This window comes from Octopus sinensis, linkage group LG9, assembly GCF_006345805.1.
Source record: "Octopus sinensis linkage group LG9, ASM634580v1, whole genome shotgun sequence".
In the NCBI taxonomy this organism is placed as follows: Eukaryota; Metazoa; Mollusca; class Cephalopoda; order Octopoda; family Octopodidae; genus Octopus; species Octopus sinensis.
In genome coordinates, this window is record NC_043005.1 from 64501437 (window position 1) to 64514584 (window position 13148).

Below are 13148 nucleotides of genomic sequence, written 5' to 3' on the forward strand. Positions count from 1 at the left end.
TTTTCTTCTACGGAAGGAAGAGCAAGCCTCTTCTATCATACTCTCAATTTTGGTCAACTTGTGCCACAGCGTCTCAGAGGAGATAGTGTTAGTTGAAGGTTACCAAACATGCCTTAAATAGACAACTTCAACTTTATATATATAGAGAGATTAGTAACCCAACAATATCATAGTGCTATAGATCGAGAACTGTTTAAGGCAGGTCCCTCAGGACAATGATATAAACTACAAAAGTGATATATATTCCACTTGGAGTTGAAGCATTGTCAAATAAACATTAACTTAAAATAAATTTCAAACCAAATGGTTAAAAGGTAAAGACCCCCTTCAGTCATGAATGCCAATGAGATTGTACCTAGAAAGATCTGCTCTGAGACACATGTCTGGGCAAGGTTGTTTATGGTAAACCAGCAGTCACCCATACATAGCAGCCTCCCCTCTCCATGCTACCAGTGTTATCCATGGGAAAGGCAGAGACTGATACAACTTGGTACCAGTGAAATTGTAACTCATTTTTACAGCTGAGTGAATTGGAGCAATGTGAAGCAAAGTGCCTTGCTCAAGAATACAACACACAGCCCAATCCAAGAATCGAACTCACTACCCCATGATTGTGAGACCGATGCTCTAACTACTGAACCATGAGTAATAATACTAATAGTCCTTTCTATTATGAGCAATGAAAGACTGGATCTTTGGCAGGGCCCAAAGACTTTAAGGTCAAAGATTGTAAGGTTTCCTCACTCAGTGAAAAGGGAACACTTACTGAGATATCCAGAAACTCAGCAAGAATAACTGCATCATTGGCAAACTTAGGTCTCTAGTCCTCCCTGTCTTGCTCTATAGATGTCCAGGGCTCTTAGGAGCTTCCTGAACTCCTTTGGTACCAGGACACTTTATAGGATCATGGGTTACCAATGGTCAGGTTTCATATCCAACCAACGACTTCCTTTCAGAAACTAGGATGCCTCCTGTTACTTGCATGATTCAGGACTGCCAGCTCAAACTGTTTGGCTCTGTTGCTCAATTTTCCATGTTAAACCCTGCTTACCATGTGCTCTTCACTGAGGATCTGGCCGAGATGATGGCTCATGTTGGTTGACCACATGCCACATTGTGACGGCAGATGAAAAAGTATCTTATAGAGAAGGGAAATGACTGAGACTTTGCTTGACAGGTCTTCCAGGGGGGATCCAGGAATATACTGTCAAAGGGTAAATGCAGCAATGCCCTGCAATGGTACAAGCCCCACATCTGACCAGGCAAGGACTTCATACAATACAATATATAGGAAACATAAGCTAAAAATTTGATAAAAGTTGCAACATAAATACAGTAGTTGTGTACTGGCCCCTCCCAACCACAAATGACTTATGGTTAATTAGGAAGTTATTACCCATCTGTTTCAATAATACTAGTGCCACAAAAATACTAACGATGATGCAGTATTTGCAAAGCTGTGTATTGTTACCATTGTTGTAAAAATTCTTCCCATTCATATTAAAATCCACAAAAACACTCTTTACTCTTTACTCTTTTACTCTTTTACTTGTTTCAGTCATTTGACTGCGGCCATGCTGGAGCACCGCCTTTAATCGAGCAACTCGACCCCGGTACTTATTCTTTTGTAAGACCAGTACTTATTCTATCGGTCTCTTTTGCCAAACTGCTAAGTAACAGGGACATAAACACACCAGCATCGGTTGTCAAACAATGCTAGGGGGACAAACACAGACACACAAACACACACACGCATATATACATATATACATATATACGACGGGCTTCTTTCAGTTTTCGTCTACCAAATCCACTCACAAGGTTTTGGTCAGCCCGAGGCTTTAGTAGAAGACACTTGCCCAAGGTGCCACACAGTGGGACTGAACCCAGAACCATATGGTTGGTAAACAAGCTAATATCCACAGAGCCACTCCTTTTGTTTCAGATTTAATATTCTTTTACTGTGCCTATACCATTTTCTTTTGTTTTTTATTTGTTAGTTTTCTATAGTCATCTAACCCTTTCAGTTTATTCAGGGAGTGTTTCCTAATGATGCTTTGTGTTGAATATTAGCTAATAAAAAATAGATTTCAAAAACGTCTTTTTACCTCCCCAGTTTGAATGACAAAAAATTAATGAAAGAAAAAAAAATGTTCATCAATCTTTGAATCAATTTAAACAAACTTACAAATAGTCAGAGAAATTTGGGGGAAAATAAAACCAAAACATTATTCAGAAATAAGCAGGAGTGGCTGTATAGGCGCAGGAGTGGCTGTGTGGTAAGAATCTTGCTAACCAACCACATGGTTCCGGGTTCAGTCCCACTGCGTGGCATCTTGGGCAAGTGTCTTCTGCTATAGCCCCGGGCCGACCAATGCCTTGTGAGTGGATTTGGTAGACGGAAACTGAAAGAAGCCTGTTGTATATATGTATATATATATGTGTATGTGTTTGTCCCCCTAGCATTGCTTGACAACCGATGCTGGTGTGTTTACGTCCCCATAATTTAGCGGTTCGGCAAAAGAGACCGATAGAATAAGTACTGGGCTTACAAAGAATAAGTCCCGGGGTCGATTTGCTCGACTAAAGGCGGTGCTCCAGCATGGCCGCAGTCAAAATGACTGAAACAAGTAAAAGAGTAAAGAGTAAAGAGTATGTCTCGTGAAGCCATGTCTTACCATGATAAAATGCAATAACAGAAGAAATGGACTTATTAGCATATCTGGCTGTGTGGTCGGAGAGGAAATGTCAGTAGGTCATCACCTTGCAAGAAAAAGAACTGCATAAGCATGCTGTAATAAAACTAAGTCTTACTCATGTTGCACTGAGAAGAATGGATACCAAAGTAGGTGATTTGTGAAAGAAAGGAAGCACTAGACGAAATGTATTATCTTTTACCTTTTACTTGTTTCAGTCATTTGACTGTGGCCATGCTGGGGCACAACCTTGAAGGGTTTTAGTTTAATAAATCGACCCCAGGGCTTAGTTTTTTTTTGTTTTTGAGCTTAGTACTTAATCTATTGGCCACTTTTGCTGAACTGCTAAGTTACAGAGGGGGGACGTAAACATACCAACACCAATTGTCAATCCATAGTAAGGGGACAAAGAGACAAATACATATACATGCATATATATATATATATATATATATATAATTATAATTTAGGGTATCTAAGAGATACCTCCACGCTGGAAATGGCAGTCAAAACTTGACTCTAAAACCACATTAAATGTTCATACAGCACCAGGAGAGAAGACAAAAGGACAAGATGAACTAGCAAAAAATGTGGTTCTAGAGTCAAGTTTTGGCTGCTATTTCCAGCGTGGAGGTATCTCTTAGATACCCTAAATTATAATTTTGATAATAATTATTACCTTTGAAGGTTTTTATTCCCATGCTGGCTACTTAATAAGATCGGTATTTAAATTAACAATCTTATCTTTATATATATATATATATATACATACGTAAATATATACACACACACATATATATGTATATATATATTTATATATATATATATATATATATATATATATATAATATGAGGGGTTTCCTTCAGTTTCTGTCTACCAAATCCATTCACAAAAGCTGAATGATCATACACTGCCTTCGATGGGAGTATATTATTATCATTACTATAATTGAGTAAGAGAGTAATGCATGTCATCAAAGTGATACTGGGGGTATACGAAGCACAATATACCCATCATGACTACCTGTTGGATAAGGATACTCCAGGTACATGTATCACAGTCATATGTGCACAACATGGTGATCTTGTATCAAGATAAACAGCGCATGACCTTGCAGGTGGGGCCCAGTTAGAATGTTCTTCAGATCAAGCAGCCCATCCTGTTCAGAAGGTCGCTGAATTAGGGTTGTTTAAGGATGTTGAATGAAACACCCATGTTTCCAGAGGTGAATTATTCAAACCCTAAAGAATTCCTCTCAACACATAGCTATGATGCTCCCCCAACTCCTGCCCGAGATGAGAGATGCACATAATGTCAGCCACCGAGGGACATACTGAATTGGTTAAGGTGAAACAGCCGACAAGGAAATCTGTGGTATTGGGCAGAATATTTGCTGTAGCCTATTTTATTTTTTTTATATTCCAAGACAAAACATGTACATGATAACACTTCCAATCGGTTAAGGTCAGAAGCCATGAGAGCCAGTGCCTGGTATTGCATCAGGGCATAGGTTGTTGCTGTTGTTATTGTCATCATCACCACCACCACCACCACCACCACCACCACCACCATCATCATCATCATCATCATCATCATCATTATTATCATTATTATTATTATTATTATTATTATTATTATTATTATTATTATTATTATTATTATTATTATTCAGATAGTTTTATTTCTCGAAATAAACTAAACTCATGGCATCCTCAAGATGGTCTTTGTGGTATTCGCATTTACTTGCAGTATTACTAGTTAGAAACTATATTTACCAAATCACTTACCAACCAGTTAGTTATAATATTTACTAACTGCTAACAGCTTCACCTTCCCAATAGTCAAGTATTATTTTCAAACTTCACTAGTGTTAAAGAAAATAAGCACTAATGACATACAAGACTAATTTCAACAGAGCATACTTCTCTTCTATAAATGGCCTCGTACTTCAAAACTAAATCATCGTTATTGTGGTGATTGTAGTAGTAGTAGTAGGCTGATAGTCAATATAGTGCAGCTGCAAAATGTCGACTAACAGAGTCATCAATACTAGTTTGCTGCCCAGGTGGACATGTGCTGCTGCTGTGTCAGTAATGAATACTACAAATTCCTGTGTATTTATGGATATAATTACAATGTTCTGTTTTTAGAATGATTTATAATTAGAAAAGTATTAATATGTAGGTGCAGGTATGGCTGTGTGGTATGATGTTTGCTTCCAAATAGCATGGTTCTGGGTTCAGTCCCATTGCATGGAACCTTGAGCAGGTGTCTTCTACTATACCCTTGGGAGGACTAAACCCTGTAAGTGGATCTAGTTGATAGAAACTGAAAGAAGCCTGTCATATATGTGTGTGTGGGTATGTTTGTGTCTGTTTGTCCCCCATCATCACTTGACAACCAGCGTTAGTATGTTTATGTCCCTGAACTTAGCAGTTCGGCAAAAGAGACTGATAGAATAAATACCAGGCTTAAAAAAAAGAAAATAAGCACTGGCAGCAATTAGTTTGACTAACATTCTTCAAGTTGATGCCCCAGCATGGCCACACTCTAATGACTGAAACAAGTAAAAGAAAAGAAGAAAGAAAAAGAAGTAATTTGTTCAGTGAGTATATTAAATTCAGATAAAGGAAAATGTCCCCAGGATTCCCTGAAAGGGGTGGGGGTGGTGAATCCTCAGACGATAATCAAGACCAGACTAGGGCAGTATAAAGAACTATAATTTCTGAACAACAGACTACCCTTGTGTCTGAGAACAGAGATTCAACTCCCAGAAAGAGGAGTGAAGATTCATCAAAGACAAGATATGCCTCTCAACCAATAACTCAGAGTAGCACTCAGTGTATAAAGGTAAAGGTATCGGAATACCTGGGCCATGACAAAATCTACAGTGCCAAGTATATATCTCTTTACTACCCACAAGGGGCTAAACATAGAGGGGACAAACAAGGACAGACAAAGGGATTAAGTCGATTACATCAACCCCAGTGCGTAACTGGTACTTAATTTATCGACCCCGAAAGAATGAAAGGCAAAGTCGACCTCGGCGGAATTTGAACTCGGAACATAACGACAGACGAAATACAGCTATGCATTTCACCTGGCGTGCTAACGTTTCTGCCAGCTCGCCGCCCTACAGTGCCAAGTATATCCAAGCAAATGAAGCTTCTGTTGAGATGCAAACTGGATGTCCTAGAATCAAATTTCCTCCAGCAAGCAAAGCAGGAGCCAAGACTAAGCTTGATGGTACAATTCACCAAAACACTGAAGGAAAAACTGGAAGCGTGTAGAAATATTATATAGCATTTCAAAAACAGCAGGAGGACACCTGCATTCTGGAGTTCTTCCTTTGAACAGGTGTCCTGCTGTCCACTTGCCCCATAGTGTATATCCACTTACCTGCATACAATTGTTAGCAGGGAGGAAGAGAAATACAAGCGTATCATATTTAATTTTGCAAGTTATGAATAGACTGAGGAAGCCTCTAAGAAGAGGTAAAATGCTTCCAGAAGTTTCTTTCACATTATTGGACACCCACTCATATCATTATTTGTGGACAACTGTGTTTGTCATTATACTTTGGTTGTTTAATGTCGTACACAACTAATTACATACAAATACACACTCATATGTGGAGGCACAATGGTCCAGTGGTTAGGACAGTGGACTCGCGGTCGTAGGATCGTGGTTTCGATTCCCAGACCAGGCATTGTGAGTGTTTATTGAGCGAGAACACCTAAAGCTCCATGAGGCTTCGGCAGGGGGTGGTGGTGAACCCTGCTGTACTCTTTCACCACAACTTTCTCTCACTCTTTCTTCCTGTTTCAGTTGTACCTGTATTTCAAAGGGCCAGCCTTGCCACACTCTGTGTCACACTGAATTTCCCCGAGAACTACGTTAAGGGTACACATGTCTGTGGAGTTCTCAGCCACTTGGATATTAATAAATGAGCTACGACATCACTGGTGCTAAGCTGTATCGGCCTTTGCCTTTCCCTTGGAAAACATTGGTGCCATGAAGAGGGGAGGCCAGTATGCATGGGCGACTGCTGGTCTTCCATAAACCACCTTACCCAGACTTGTGCCTGGGAGGGTAACTTTCTAGTTACAATCCCACGGTCAGTCATGACCGAAGGGGATCACACAGTCACACACACTCACACTCGCATGCACTCACACACACACACACTCGCATGCACTCACATGCACACATTCATTTGATTTATTATCACTTCTCTGTGCTCGCAAGGGCTGCACAAATACACTTATACAAATACAATTATACAAATGATTGCAGATGTACACAAACACACAAAAAATACATGCGTTTGTATATAAGTATGTAGATGTGTATGGCGTCAGACAAGTGAAAACACATTACTAAAAAAAGTGTAGAATTATAAATCATCAACATAGCAAACAAACAAATAAATGTACAATGAACTTAAATATGTCAAAAGAAGAAGCAGAAGAGTATCTAATGTTTCAGGTGTTCCTTTTTACCAAAGAGAAGAAAAAGGATTAAGAGAGGCAAGAGAAAGAGGAAAATACACATAATACCTAATTATTCAAGACATCTGTTAACATGGGTGGTCTAAGATTGAATATTTATACATGTACATATATAGGGATGTAATAAACACACACACACACGTATATATATATATATTCACAGATAGATAGATAGATAGATAGATAGATAGATAGATAGATAGATAGATAGATAGATAGATAGATAGATAGATAGATGGAGAGATAAACAGACAGATAGATAGGTGGACAGAGACAGACAGACAGACAAGCAGGCAGGTAGGCAGTTAGATATACACATATACACTCATTCCTACAACCTGTCCCACACCACACCTCTGACCACTGTTTCAGCATTGCTATTCTGCTACTCACCACTGTCAATCATTTCCTACAGCCCCTCCCCACCATCAATCCCAGGGCTCCACTTGATCACTCCCACACTTGCTTCTAAAATGTGAGTAGTCATGTAGCTACTTTTATAAAAAAAAACCTGTCCTGCTCTGGCCCCTCCTCTCATACCTCTACCCACCATTTGCCATTTTGTCTCCTAGCATAAAGTTGCCCTACTCTCATCCCAAGATTTACAGTCTTACAAAATGCATAACATTCTCGCTAGTGTTGGTTGCAAGGAAAATGCCTCCAGTACATGACATAAAGTTGTTGATTTTCCAAAGGGCATATTACCATAGAAACCATGCCAAAGTAGACATTGGAGCATGATACAGTTCTTGGGCCCATTGGATTCTGTCAAACCATCCAATCTATACCAGCATGGGATATGGATGTTAATTCATTCGCCCTTCATTTTTTCCCTTTCAATCCTTTCTGTCAAAGAGCATAGGCTCAAAATGTCGAAAACTTTTCCAATCTTCCCAAGCATTAAACTAATACACCTGCTTGTTGATCCTTCACCTGTCTTCAACTTTTGCTTTTGTTTGCTATAAATTTGAACTATATATACATACATACATATATATATATATATATATATATATATATATACACAGACATACATGTGTGTGTGTGTGTGTGTGACAAGACATTCTACCCATTACTCTAACAACTCTGTTTATACATACATGTGCATGCACATACAGATTTATTTCTATAACCTCATGTGCATTTATTGGACTATTCTTTTCTCTTTCTGATGAACAGTCATGCTCAAAACACACACCCTCCTTTTTCCATCTTAAACTGAATGTCAACCTCATACATTCACTTACAACTCTAATTTGTTATATATATATATATATATATAATATATATATATATATATATATATATATATATATAAAGTTAATCCAGACATGAAAACACAAAGAAAAAACACAACAACGCGAGGACATGAAACAAATATAGTATTATCGGACGCTCAGGAAGGAAGAGCAGAAGGAGGGTTTTACGTTTCAAGCGGAGATCTTCGTCAGAATCATAGGAAAAGGAAAGATCCAGAGAAGGGAAGACGGAATTATATACAGTGCTGGATTTAGGACAAATGAGGCCCTGTGCTTGTTGAGTTATGAGGCACCTTATTTGGAGCATTTGACATTTGAGGCCCCTTATTTGAGTGTTTGACATTTGAAAACTTCATCATAAAATATTTGGTGGGCAGGAAGAGGGGGCCTCTGGTGAATAGGTGCCTGTGCTTAAGCACATCTAAGCACAATGGTAAATCTGGCACTACACACACACACACACACATACATATATACAGTTGCGGCCAAAATGTTCAGAACGGCATTGTTTTCGTCAGAAAAGTAGATATAATTTTTCATCAAAGTTGTTTTATATTCTATAATTTTCACAGACAATAAATACAATATTATTTGTTATTGTCTGAGATTTAGGTGTAATTTGAGAGGATAACACAAAAGTTATGGATGATTTAGTGATTTACTGCAAAACCCATGGCGGCCAAAATGATCAGAACGGTTGAAAAAATAACAAAATGATCAAAAATGACAGAGAATACTGGAATTATTTAATATTTAGTGTGAAGCCCTTTAACTTCAATCACACTCTGACATCTTCGACTGCATGAGGAAATTAAATTTTCAATTTATTGCTGGGTGATCTTATTCCATTCTTCCTGAAGGGCATTCCATAATTGCTCTGTTGTTTTAGGATTTCTGGCTTTCAAACGTTCTCCTAGAATATTCCACACATCTTAGGATTGAGATCTGGGCTTTGAGCTGGCCAATCTGTAACAATAACCTTTTCAGCCTTGAGGAAGTTCATGACCACCGTAGCCTTGTGACATGGGGCATTGTCCTGCATGAATATGGGTGGTCGCTTAGTTGAATTTCTCAGCACAGGCAAGACATGATCTTTTACAAGTTGTTTATAAACTCCTGCATTTTACTTTCCATGTAATCGCACCAAAGGGCCCACACCATCTCCTGATATCATTCCCCAAACCATGACACTTCCTCCACCGAATTTAACACTAGTCTTAAGGCATTTAGGCAACAATTTTTCACCTACTTTTCTACGAACGTACCTTCTAAGCCAAATAGCATAAACTTAGATTCATCACTGAAATGCACCATTTGCCATTTTTCTTGAGACCACAACACATGTTCAGTTACAAAGGTAAGATGACACTTTTTATTCTTGGAGCTGATCAGTGGCTTCACTGCAGGTGCTCTTGCTTGTAGGTCATGTTCAACTAAACGACGAGACACAGTTTTTCGAGATAAAGTTTTCTTCAATACAATGCTCATTTTCGAGAAACAGCAGCACCAGTTTTAAATCTGTCCTTTTTAACCAACTTTACCATAGCACGATCTTCTTTCTTGGTCGTTTTTCTTGGCCTACCTGTAAACTTTCTTGCTTCACACAAACCACAATCATCGTAGACCTTAAGAATACCATGTACAACACTTTTTGACTTGTTAACAATCTTTGTAATAGATCCAATACTTAAATTATCCTTCCTTCGAAGCTTAATAATCTGCTGACGAATTGGTAACGGAATAAGTGGCATTATATTAACAAAGTACACTGCAAATATTCTTACTAATGTTTAGTAAACGAACCGTCACATAAACAAATTCAAAACATTAGAGTTCGCCGGTTAAATATACTAAAACACGGAGTAAAAGCAAGCGTTCAGATCATTTTGGCCGCCATGGGTTTTGCAGTAAATCACTAAATCATCCATAACTTTTGTATTATTCTCTCAAATTACACCAAAATCTCAGGCAATAGCAAATAATATCGTATTTATTGTCTGTGAAAATTATAGAATACAAAACAACTTTGATAAAAAATTATATCTACTTTTCTGACGAAAACAATGCCGTTCTGAACATTTTGGCCGCAACTGTATATATGTGTGTGTGTGTGTGTGTAGTGCCAGATTTATAATTTTTATTATTAAAATTATAATTTAGGGTATCTAAGAGATACCACCACGATGGAAATAGCAGCCAAAAACCTGACTCTAAAATCACATTAAATGTTCATACACCACCAGTGCTGTATTAATATTTAAATTAACTATCTTATCCTTAGTTATGTGTATATATATATATATATATATATATATATAATATATATATATATATATATATATGTATGTATGTATGTATGTATATGTATATATGTAAAACAAGACTGACTCATATAATCAGAATGTATCTTTATGTTACTATAAGATAACCAAAATTTTGTGTTTTATGCTATTATTTGAAAAACAAATACTTTGGAAAAGAAAGCACTTAATTAACCCCCTAATTACAATCATTGTAATGACCACTCCACCCTAAAACTACAAACTGACCTAGTTGTCACATTGAACAAGAGGGACATCTTCAGAAATACCAGTTCTAATGAAGTGTTCTCCTCAAGTATTTTCAGACAGGTCACAAATAAATGTTTGGGGTATGTAAATAAAAAGAAACACTCGTCTATTGCAATCAGAGAATGTTGTTAAGTTGCTGAGGTGGTTGTTACTGGAGCTACATAAAATTTTGGTAAACTATAATTATGCTAGCTACAATGACAAATGTAATGTAAGCAGAGGAGAAAAGTAAATATGTAGAAAGGTTAAAAAAAAGGTGAAGTTATGCTGAAGACATGCACACACACACACACACACACACACACACGTATGTATGTATACAATGTGTGTATAATATATATGTATATAATGTGTGCATGTGTGTGTATTTGTATTATATATATATATATATATATATATATATATATATATATATATATATATATATATATATATATATATATGTATGTATATATGTTTTTTATTGTGTGTGTGTGTGTGTATATGTATCATCATCGTCGGCATTGTCATTTAACATCCGCTTTCCACCAAACCTTCTATTAGACTGATCTGCCCCACTAAATCAGAATTAGTATAAGCATTATTGACTAAATTCAACCCCTAGTTAGGACTAAGGTTAACCTTCCATTTTGGAATTGCACTGGTGATGTCATCACCTGGTTCCACTCTCTTCTTGATAAACAGTACACCTATTTCCTTCAGTTTGACACCTTTAATTACTATTCTTCCATATCACATATTCTTTTAAATAAAGCCTTAATCTTCACTTTAACTTATGCACTTATTTCTTAATCTGACATTAACATCATCCTGGCTGCTAGGAAAACACTGATTCACTTTAAGGGTAATTACTGGACCTGCAACTCATCTATCAATTTCTTCGATATAACCATGGGCTCCTCTGACCCAGCTCAGTTGACTTATTCCTTCTGTCCTAAATTAAACAAGACTTCTCCAATCTTTGGAGGGCTCTAGAAGGATGATACACTCCTTACAGCAACTGGATAATCTTGATCTTTTGTTGAACGTACTAAGAAAGCCATGCATAAACATTTTTAAAATTATAATCCAATTATCTCATTCAAAAATGACACTAAAGTGGCCCATTTCTTAGATGTTACTCTGGATTTAAATACAAATCTATATCACCCTTTTCATAAGCCCAACTAACCATTACAATATATTGACATCCTACCAAACCAACTTAAACTTACCCTTAATAGTACAGTCACAAACATTTCTGCCAGAATCTCTAACTTACCTGCTAACAAAGAAATTTTTAGCAGTCATGCCCCATATTATAATCAGGCTCTCCAGATAAGCGGCTTCCATGAAAAAATTTCTTATATCTCCCACACTACACTTAAATCAAAAATTGTATATCTCTTCCCTAATTCTAACCCTGAATCCACCGATCTTTCTTCCGCTCAACAACAATCCATCAGCCCTCTAAAATACTTCCTATGCATCACACTTGACAACACTAACAGCCACCTCAAACCTATAATAACTACAAAGCTGCCTATCTAGACCCACCCACTTGAAACATTCTAAGGGCAGGAAGCACAAGATTCTATGGTTCACCTATTTCTCCTTCCAAATTAAATCTCTACTCAGGCGTTTCTTTAAAATCCTCAACTCTAACTTCCCACCACAGCATAAATACTACCCTATCTTCAATAAAGCATCTGTTAAAATCTATTCTACCATGCCTAATTTGGGATCCATAACTGCATCCGTTAACAAACTACAGTACCCATCCTTACAATCTTTAATCTATCTCACTTCACCCCACCTTAACCCACCTAGTGACAATAATACAACCCTTAGTGACCCCACTCAATTCAATAACAACAACCTTAAGGCATCTCCCCACAGTACTACCCATATGATCAAATATACTAGCTGTGATACCCCCTCCCAATCCAACACTGATACTGATTATACCTCCAGTTTTTCTTTAGTAATATAGACCAAAGGAACCTGACCTCCCCATCAGTAAACTCAAAGCAAGGAGTAAGCAGGAAAACTTCCAACTGCGGGGTTTCTCAAATCTGCCCTCTTGGAGGTTTCTATTGGTGCAAAAATGTAGTCTGCAAATGCTGACTTAA

General features: G+C 37.5%; 1 protein-coding gene across 1 annotated transcript in view; it reads right to left on the bottom strand.

The window, feature by feature from the left end:
• The window catches only part of LOC115215439 (dynein heavy chain 5, axonemal-like), a 370977-nt gene that overhangs the window by 50306 nt on the left and 307523 nt on the right, over window positions 1-13148 (bottom strand). The window lies entirely within an intron of this gene.